Here is an 11453-nt window from a genome sequence, read left to right on the forward strand (position 1 = left end):
AGTAGATTGGTACGTCGTTGACACCGCAGTTCTATAAGCGATGGGGTTGATGCGCCTGTGTGCGCATCAATATATCAAAAGGTAAAGTTTTTGTCGGTCTACCAATGGTAGATTCCGATTTACGGTTATAAAAGATTGCAGGCATAGCAGCATAGTAGCATACACCACACAAACTTATCCTGTTGCCATACAATGCATCTTTGTTCAACTGTGCATACAGAGCATTTTTTACAATAAAGGAAATTCCATCAGGTAAATCCAGAAAGAAAAAAGAAAATCTTTATCTATGCTTTGAATATGTTCTTACTTAGCAAACGAGATATTCGAGAAATGCAAACTATAATTTTGTTGTCATTGAAAAGACTTTAGCTATGATGTAAAAATGAACTTAAAAGCTTTTGATTAAGGTTTATGGTTTGGTTAATTATTGATGCTTTCTCGCGAATCGGTTTTGCATTTAAATGGTTTCCCCACAATCATTAAATGGCCTCGTGAAATCCTCGAATTATCGGTGTTACAGACATATTCACCAACAGTAGGTTTTATTCTAAGAATGAAATAAGGCAACTAAAACTTGTCTTCAAAGTATAGCTTTATATAATTAAGGTATTTAAGCCAATTTCCTTTACTTTACCTTTCATTAAGATACCATTTTTGTTCAGATTGATGATCACAAACAAAAATTAAACAAGATATTATTAAACATGAGGTTTTGGTCTACGCTGTCATTAAAAGACTTAAGAATACACTGTAAAGTACTTTACCAGTAAAACTAAAACGCATCTCAACATAACGCATAAAAAAACGGGCGAGTTATTGTCATTGTCTTTAAATCGTCTATGTCGTTGTCGTATAGCAAGACTTTTAATTGACCATTCTTCAATACCGTTCAAGATATATACCTGAAACACTGTATTTGTGCTATTTATTACAAAAACAGATACACAGCAAGACCTATACCTCTTGGCATTAATTATTGTGAAAGTAAACCTCTTTAGAGTAACAAAATGTCATGCGAAACTATTTTCCCTATAACTAAAACGCTTTCAGGATAATCACGGAACGTTATACTCCTATTACTAGTGACAGCATGTAAATGTACAGCAAACCCAATAACTTTTGATTGATCTATTGCATGTATTTCACTTAACACAAACTCAAAATCGTCGACGTAGGCTCCTCTGTGGTCTTGTTTAATTAAATTAGTCAAAAATAATAGCCTCCTGCACATTATTGTATGATAGAATAACAAAAAAACTCAAAACTTAGAAAACGTCGGAATCGGAGGACAATCAAGAGCCACTGGTTTTGATTCCGTCACATTTCTGTCTGTCCAAAGATATAACAGGTTTGCAGAATGGCAGAATCGATACGGCGGTAGATTTGCAGTAGTGCACATGTTTACATGCGTTAAGCGGTGTCGTTTTCGCGTGAAAAACGTGCGTGTTTAGATACATACATATGTCAACAGTATACACAACTTATATGCGTAACGAATATTATACTGTGAATGCCCTTATTGTAATTCTATTGTAGTTTTTTTCTATTGATAGAACGACTAGAATCGTCGGAACATGTCTTTTATATATACCAATCGAGCATGCCTTATAGTGTGCTTTTCGGGAGATAAATGTTCCTTTCAATCAAATGAGATATGTATTTCAGGTCACACTAATATGAAAAGACATGTTCAAATTAATTAAATCGCCGATGTAGCTTTTAAATAATGATGAATGATTGAACAAGAGTACATGCTATTTCGTATTCTGTTCGTAGACAGTCCAAATGTGGTATCCCTAAATTAAAGTGATTTTTAAACAACTACGAAATCTCTACGATGTCATTACGATGACATTGCTTAGTAGGCATACACCTTTTCCAAAAACTCAACAAATCTATGCCCTGTCATTATATATGTATCTATTTCACAATTGCGTTGTTTTCCGAACGCTCCTTTAGGGTAAAGCATGGTGGTCGAGTACAAACAAAACAGACCCAATGTGTCTTCTTAAACATTAAAATGTATTGAATTAAGACATTGAAGGCAAACATTTGACTGCTGAGCGTTCTAATTAAGACCAATAAACGCAGTATTCATAAATTTGTTTCAACTTCTTCATTCATAACACTGTTAAAACGGCTCTCCAATCTGAGATTGTCCTGAAAGATTCGTCAATCAACTCGTGTCCCTGTATCACCCGTTCTGTCAAGCCTTTAACGAAGCACAATATATCCGGAAATTCTTCGGTGATATATCCACAGCTTTTGAAATTATCTGGCATCATGGTATTTTATTCAAGCTACAAATAAGTTGTAAAATATAGAGTCTTATCTCATGGTTTGAGAATTATCAATCAGATCTAAAACTGTATGTTGTCCTTTCATAAACATTTTCTGCTACAGTTTTCATCTCGATGGGAGTTCCTTAAGGTTCCATTGCTATTCCGTTGCTATTCATGATGATTGGGATTACTAAGGAGAGTAGTTGTAAGTGCAAAAAAGTCAGCGCCTTTGTAAATCGGTTCAATTTAGCGGTGTTCTATTTGCTAGATTCATAACGTCATATTAAATAATTTGTCTACTTGTATTCCGTTGAGATTTCTGGCTCCTGACAGATATCTTTTTATCCTTTGTCTCCACAGAATATGAGTTTTGTTTTCAGTGAGATGGTCTACACCGGATAAAAAGAGGCATTCAAATACCAGAAATAAGTGTAGCGGCCATTTGAGATATACATAAAAATTATAAAATCAAATAACAAGGGCTTATTTCCATTCATGATTGTTTTAAATTTTTATATCAGTATAATGTGTCCAACACACACACAACATCTCTCGGTAATATTTTAAGGTGTTACGCAATATTGAATTAACATTCTCACACAGTGGTTGGTACTGATTTTGTCAGGTCGATGGCCGGGCAGATATTTAGATGGTTGCCTGTAGGTAGGGATTGACCAAATCATAGGAACAACCATGCCTTTTTGAAAGATCTTTAAGGCGTTAGCCCAATGCTTAAAATTAAAAGACCTCTTTCATTATCTATATGTGTCTGCCTAATACCATATCGTTCACAAGAGTATGCACTTATTACATATGTTAAATGAACCAAGTATTATATATGATATTTAAAACTAAAAAAGTCTCAATATGTTAAGTGATGGAAACTTATTTATTTGTATGCAAATCCTTATAAATTATCTTAACCTTTTTTACCCTTTTTAACACCTAGAATGATAAAAAATGCATTTTAATACTAGTGTACCAGTTTGTATTATTGTTAGTATTTTCCTTACACTTCAAATTAAATATGCTTCGTGCGGCCTTTGTAGTCCAGATCCTTCCATTTACCGATTTGCGGGCATTTCATCATCATGTAATTCTGGTACCAATTATCTTAAGTCTCTCAATCTGGTGTGTCGGTATAAATGGTGAACGTTCTCATTTCAAACAGTGTTTAGAATGGACGGAAAGTAATTTGTAGATAATCACGACAAATTACTTCTTGTTTTGTAAAATTGAGTTACGCCGGCTATTTGGCTGTATCCGATATAATACTGAACGTGTTACCATCGATATATTTTCTGAAATTGGGGCATAGTAATATAGTTTCTCAAGAGATTAATTCGATGGAATAACTTGATTTCGAATCCTTACGCACTGTTTCAATTTTCCTTTAAGCCAGAAGATTTCTTTAAGGTATATTGGTACCACAAGCGGTTCACCAGTATCATATTATGCTCAGGTAGGACGCATCAACAAAACACTTTATGCGTCTTTTAATCATTTTACCGCCCGATTGGTAATGATTGTTTAATGAAACATGTTAAAAGAAAGGAAATATTTTAAATGTTATACTTAACCTCACCTTATATAGATAATGTCCGTAGATTATACATTTAAACCGATTGTGCTGTATCGAAATACAATAATAATGTTGAAATCATTCGTTTTAAATTGTAATACATCTTCAGAAATTTAATATAATTGAACAGTATTAAAAGTCCTGCCTGCGACTGGCCAGAAACTGGTCGCTGACTTATTTTTTATCGATCATTAAAACATAAAGCATTTCAAACTAAATAATTTGAGTTGTCAAGAATTTGACAGCATAATAATTGAATTTGTTACTTTTTAAATAAGTAAATGAAAATAAATGCAGCTGATCTCATCAGGGTAAACAGGCCTTTCTTTTGTGTGCTTGCATTGCTGTGCTGTAGTGGTGAGAGTTTTAAATGAATATGATTAACAATTACCATATCTTACACCACTTGGATACCTTCATCAAACTTCTGAGCGACTAGATTTATTAAAATTCATGTTGAATGCCTTGTGCGAATAAAAAATTGGTCTTCTAATTGTGCGTAAAATAGATATCTAAATTGCATAAAAACATGTGAATTCTACGATTGAATCGTTTTTTGTGTATGCAGTATGAACTTTGGGGTGCAAATTTGCTTAAACTTTTGACGGATTTATAAAATCGAGTATCACAAATGTAGCAAAGTTCGTTTAAATTCTTAGATTATACGACCTCCAATTTGTGTTTGCAAGCCCAGATTTCGCAAAGTCAAGTACCCTGTAATAACGATGTAATCGAAAACTGGCCTATAATTTCGTTAGACGGCCTCATTTAGGTATGATTTTGGTATTTTTTGCTTGGGAAATGTTTTTGGAAGTTTGTCATATTGACTCGCCAATTTCGGTCTTTTTAAAAGCTGGGGGAAAATCCCGCGGGGATTCCATACTACAAAACACTACTTTTATTAGCACAAAACAACATCTTATATCAATAGGAGCATTATGCTTCGACACGGGAAGTGAAATAATACAAAGCAAAAAACAAAACGCTTTTCAGTACGGGGTTTTTCACCCGCAGGATAAAATTCCCAGATATTATCAACAACACGCAATCCATTCAAGCACTTTATGCTTGATCTTAGATGTAACATTTTTAAGTAAATAATTACTTTTGATAGATTATTAAGTGCGTATATTACTGTCTGGGTATTTTTGTCCCCAGTCTTAGAATAATCGGTCACCGACTTTGCTTTACTTCTGTGTTCATACTTAACGTTGAACCCAATACAAACATAATTTCAATGTTGACAGTATAGCACTTGTAAGCACATCACATTTCTGAACTGTCAACGAATTGGTTTATGAAACCGAGAATGACAGTTTGATTTACCGTTAAAAGTTCATCGGATATAATTATTTGGAAAATACGTGACCAGGTTCGATGTTATGGAAACTTGTTCACTGTATGTTATTGCAGTAAAATCATAAACATTACAAAACAAGAACTACTGAAAAAAAAGAATCTGAACTATAACTTTGTACGTTAACAATTTTGGCCGATTGTTCAGAACTTTGTTTAAGTTAAGAATTTGATTAACGCCATCGTTGTTATATTCTAAATGTGAAATAGTAATTAACTTTATCATTCGATTAGATGAATCAATACAGCTGAAACAGTTGTCCCAAACCTTGTTAAGAACACTGCAGATCATAATAGAATGTACGTCACAAATTCATAAATCTGACATGACTATTTGTTTGCCTTAGTGTGGATTCTTCAATACGTTCGTAAGCAAGATCCATTTAGTATGTTTGTAAAGAACTATTTTCACTAAATAACAACCACCTCTTAATGATTTAATTTGACTTTCATTATAGGTTCATTTTCATATTAGCCAATAACAAGTTTCCTTAAAGTGACACTCCTATTTTAAATACAATACATACACATGTAAAACAAACATAAATTTTGAGTGATAAACCTTCAACAACTTACCACATAAAGCATTTATGGAAAATGGCACTTACTTATAACAAGATTGTAACCGTGTATTTAATAGCTGAAAACGAAAGAATATTAAATGACTGGTTGCTAAAAGGTTAACAGTGATCTAATATCAACTCATGAGGTAGAATTACCATCTTTCTGCATATTTCTTTCAAATTAACACGGTGTCCGTCATAAAAACCATTGCCTTTGATATTTAGTCATTTTTTTCAACTGTATTCATTGTGTTAAACCTGATTTGAAAGCAAGAGTCTTTAACAAAGCTAGCAAACTTCATAAAATATTAGACGTCGGATACAGGCACCGACAAACTAAAATTAGATAATTCAACATTGAACACTTTTGAGCTTCTTAATTTAATAGATTAAGTTTGAATTATGGTATGTTTGGCGTTAAAAATATCAAGTAAAAGAAACAGGCTCGATTTTAACAAAGAGTCGCAGTCATAAAACTTAGCGGTTGTTTATTTTATATAGAGTTTATGGCATATAAATATACTCCATGCTTTAACATAGGCCTAGGGCCAAAATTTCAGTTATTTTCGAAAATAATTATTGTACTTAAGCAAGACGTCAACGTCTCTTCATTTTTCATTTGCTAGAGAATTGTATGCGATCAATTTGTGTCTCAAGTAATGTGATAAGAGTGTTTGAGATTAATGAGCGGAATGGTCGCAATTATCAAATTATAATATAAAGCTGCGATTTTCCAGAACGTCCCAATTCCCAGTGAACAATTGAAGAACTTCAATAGCTAGACAATATGAAATGTTCATATCTTCAAATGTGCTTCCCGGAACGTGATTGTTCCCCGTCATCTACAATAATAATTGTACAGACCATCCCAAGGTGATAACCCCAGCATTTATATATTATGTCATTGTATATGTAATCTGTGTTTGTTGTTTGATCCATATGCCTTTAAAATCGCCTTATGTACATGCTTGGCTGCCAAACACGCCGTATGCACATGTTTGACTGCTACATACACTATGTAATTGTGTGTTTGATGTCATTATCGGGGTATGGACGTGGTATGGTTGGTTGAAGTGTGTGAAGAACAAATGGCACATTTAAATGCCAAGTACGAAACATAGTCCAAAAAAATAATCACGTTTTAACGTAAAAAATAAACGCTTATGACAACAATTGTTTTAACAAAATCATAAATTAAAACGTTTCATCATGTAGATTAAAGATTTCCGATGCCTTCTGACACAATAACAAGAAAGATACGGGTACGGTATTAATGTTAATATGCGATGATTTTCAATGAGAACATAATCAAAGATGTTTTGTACGTCGGAAAATATTCGCAATTGCCGAAAAAAACACTCATTCTAGGAATTGAAGTTGAGGTGTAAATATAATAAAATAATTGGCAACGCACACTTCAGTGCTACACGGGATGAACACATTAATTGACATTTTCATACTGTAAGGACACGTTGCAGTTCTTTAGTTTTGCGTTTTAAGGATAGTTTCTGTGGAATCACGGCATTCCTTATACTGTGGATATAGGTGTCTATCAAGCAAGTATACTTACTATGACGTAAATATGGCAGTTATGATATTCATAGGAATTTATGTCTTTATATATACAATCGGCTGTTTGCACTTATTGTTGTCAAGAACTTAATAAGAAATTACATTCCTAGTGTAAATAAATATTCAATATTGGAGTGTGTACAGTTGTTTTATATAATCATGTTTGTCACACTCATAAATTACCATAAAGGTGGTACAATTTTGATATATTACTATATAAATCACATGTAAAATAGTGACAATCCACCTTTATTCTAGAATTTTAACTTACGAAATGTACCTTATATTGGAATTAATGATTACATTATTTATAATTTTATCTATTTATAGATATTATCATTACAGAATATGTCCATTTCATGATCATTCAAATAGCTTTTCGGTGAACATTTTGAATGAATTTAAATATATAGCATACCAATGGGCAATTCCAATTCCTTTCATCATTTATATTGATCAATTGTGCCCAACACCATCCGTCAGGAATTAGAGATCTAAATGGAACAAAAATATTAATAAGTAGGGCTTAAAGATTTTGAAAAAGTATATAGACAAGTATAGTAAACCAATTGTATACGGCTTTGAAAGTTTATGTTTAAACTTTTTGCTACTGAGCATGTTTCTGTAGCTTTTTGCATATATATTTGTACCTATTTCTACTTTACTAAATAGTATTTATGGCAACGACGCTGTTTGTTTTATACTTAAGGTATGTTCCCGTAAGAGGCTAGGCATTTGTAGGTAATCGATATAAAAGTTTGTTTCCATTAAATTGATTTATTGCCGGCCTTTTGTCGATCTTAGCTAAGGTATGGATGTTGTTTTATTAGTTAATATTATATTGCTTTGTACCTTCTATAATTAACCTATTTTCTCACCCATAACATTTTATGTCTACGTCAATGCATGAAAAATACAAGTTGATATTTTTAACTTGAATCGCTGCTTGGATAATAATTACAATTGAAATTATCCTGTTTCGCATCGCAGTATGGGTCGAATCCTATTCAACTAGCTACTTGTTGTCTTCGCCTTTCAAGAATGTGATCACTAAAAGTTTCAACCTTAATAATTTACTTTTATATAAATGTATTTAAAACCTGGATAAAATAATCAGTTTAAATTGAACTAACGAAAGTTGCATTTTCCATCTTTTTATAAACTTACTGTCATAGAAAATTTATTTTTCATTCTACGACTTTTTTTTAGAAACGCTGCATTGCTCGTTAAGGCGATTTCTGAAGTTTTGGAAATAGAAATAAACTCGTTTACAGTTCCTGCATTGACTGTAATACGCTTATTTCCAGGAAATAAAGCAGGATATAAGACAAGACATCCAAAAAAGAGACATCAGAGAAAATTTTATAACGAGGAAATACAATGCATTAACGTGACAAATAGTTAAGCTAGGTCAATGTTGAGAAGAATATATTTATCTTAAAAAATGAATGAAATAACAAGACGACACACTCAATAACTCCATTTTGTGTTGTATTTTTTTTTGAAAGTGATGATTATTGCACCAAATGGCTGATCAGCATCCATTATAAGTAACGGGAAGATAGCACTTGCAAAAACTTTAAAGGCGTACAATGTAGGTTGTTTAAATGTGTAGATTCTCAATGCATTATCTTATATCAATAATTTGATTTCAGATATAATATTATTGATGTATATATAATTAAATATAAGCCTCTATAAATGTTTTGTTATTTTACAGCTACGATACCGCAAATTCTCCATTTTTCCCCTTTTGATCACTATTAAAACTATATTCAATTCAGTCTCAACTATCATTTTATAACACTGAATAGCTTTGCAGTAAGTTCAATCAACTTCATTTTAATTATGATATCGTTGTGGGGTTAATAATCCTTGTGGTGATGGAAGACTATCATTTGGCGATGATGTCGATAACGATGATATTGGTGATGGTGATGACCATAACGATGACAAGAATAATGATGAAATTGATCATTTTGATGGTGGTGTCTAATCATGACAGAAGTGACCTTAAATGTCCATGAGTATTTTGAAACATCTCTTTCGCATTTTTTTTCACCGAACTCGATTTAACCAGTTATGCTGTTAAATATCTTTAGTCTGTTTCAAACAGACAGGACGAAATAGAATTCTGGAGCCTAACTCACCAGTAACTATAAACTAGAGTAAACGGCGTTGTTGTAGAGGTTGAAAGTCTCTGGTAACATTTTGTCAAACTGAAAATGTTTACGCTGACGTCTACGACAATGGTATAATGATGGCAACGGGATTTAAAGGATCATTGTGGTTGAGGTTCTCATCGTGAAAATAGTGACCTTAAATGTACATGAGCATTCTTGGCACAATTTCATTCAAAATCGCAAAAGCTATGACAATACCTCAAATATTGTTTCATCTTTATTTTAACTGAGCTTTAAGACGATGCCATGATGTCTCGTAGTTGTCTTAATGTGGTCCAATACAGACAGTTATCAGTCTGAGACGTTTTTGCATATTTGTCATAAAATGGATGATTATTTGAGGACCACAACAAAGGGAACACTTAGCTAAATTGGTTGATCAATTAAATTGTTATCTTGCTAATGGTGCACACCAGCGTTATGCTACAATATTCAAATTATCAAATCTTAATATTAATATATAATTAAATTAAGCTTTGACAAGGATGAAAATGAAATAAAGTATAAATAATATGTGTAACAAATGTTTAAAAGAAGACACAATATGTCCGAATCGATACTGTTACCTTTGGATTGCTAGAAAAGATCGTAACCGCTGGACTTCTAAACCATTGTTATGTCACGGGTTCTATGTAGCAATATATACAGATGATCAGATTATATACGGATTGTAAACATTAAAGCGAAAGATCGTTCTTTAGAACAAAGTTATCCTTTTTGTCACTGTTCGCTTTCAGTCAATATATAAATAAGAAGCGTTCAAAAGGTATAAAGCAACACGTTCTGTGTTTCCTTATCCCTGAATATAAAAGTACACTAAGAAAAGCTGTGTTTAATGCTATGATTACTTGGTGGTATCTAACCTGTAATCGATATCTAAGTCTGATTTTGACTATTTGTGTACGCAAAGAACTCATTGAAACGATTTGTTTCATTGCATGCTATTACGCACGGCCTACGTGACACACACGCGTTAACGTATGTTTTGCAAATTAGGCCTCATAACCCAAAATTGTATAAAAAAAACATACAAAATACTCTAAACATTAAACTTTGTTAGTGCTTGTTAAAGCCAAAAATATATGCTGAACTACTTTTCGTTATAAGTAGACAGATCATCAATGAGATACTTGTTTCTACTTGGTGGTCTTTTATTTGAAATATTAGGGACAGTAGTAGGCTACAAAGGAGTAAATAATTTTGATGTATTGTTGAAATCTAGTGTTTAAGTGAGTAATTCCGCTTAATACGTCAATTAATATGTTGGGAATGATAATATGTGTGACGTAAGGAAACGACCGCTGCATGCAGGACGTTCAAGCATAAAGGAATGTACAGTTTCATTTCAAATGGACGGCAATTATACAGGTTTGTTGGTCTGTCAACTAGTTTAATTAAAAAAACGTATTTGTTAAGGACCAATTTACTTTGTAAGTGGATTATATGTTACTCCCCAATCAGAAAGCAGAAACAGTTTCCAAACAAATACTTTATGATTCTTTCGGCCATAATGACATGTGCTTAGATATTATTGGTGATCACGAGACTATCAATTGCATCTATATAGAGAAATGTGGTATATTGGAGATAAACCAAACAAATATATCTTGTTTTTATCCATATGGTATGACTGACAGTTTTATTCGTAGAGTGTGTATACCATGATTTCCATTTACATTAACGAAAGTCCAACAAAGTGAAATGTATGGTCTTGCATGATCTAGAAGACACTAAAAATATCTTTAAAGCTTTACAAATGAACTTCTACTGTCAAACAAAACACTTTAAAGAACTGTCAATGAGGCGGTCCATATTAAATATGTATTATTAGTATCCTAATTACCACATGTGAGCAAAAACTCATTACAGTTTGTATTTTATCAAGAGACGTTGAGCAATTCATTGAAAATATGTT

Source organism: Mya arenaria, chromosome 10 (genome assembly GCF_026914265.1).
Source record: "Mya arenaria isolate MELC-2E11 chromosome 10, ASM2691426v1".
NCBI classification, from domain to species: domain Eukaryota; kingdom Metazoa; phylum Mollusca; class Bivalvia; order Myida; family Myidae; genus Mya; species Mya arenaria.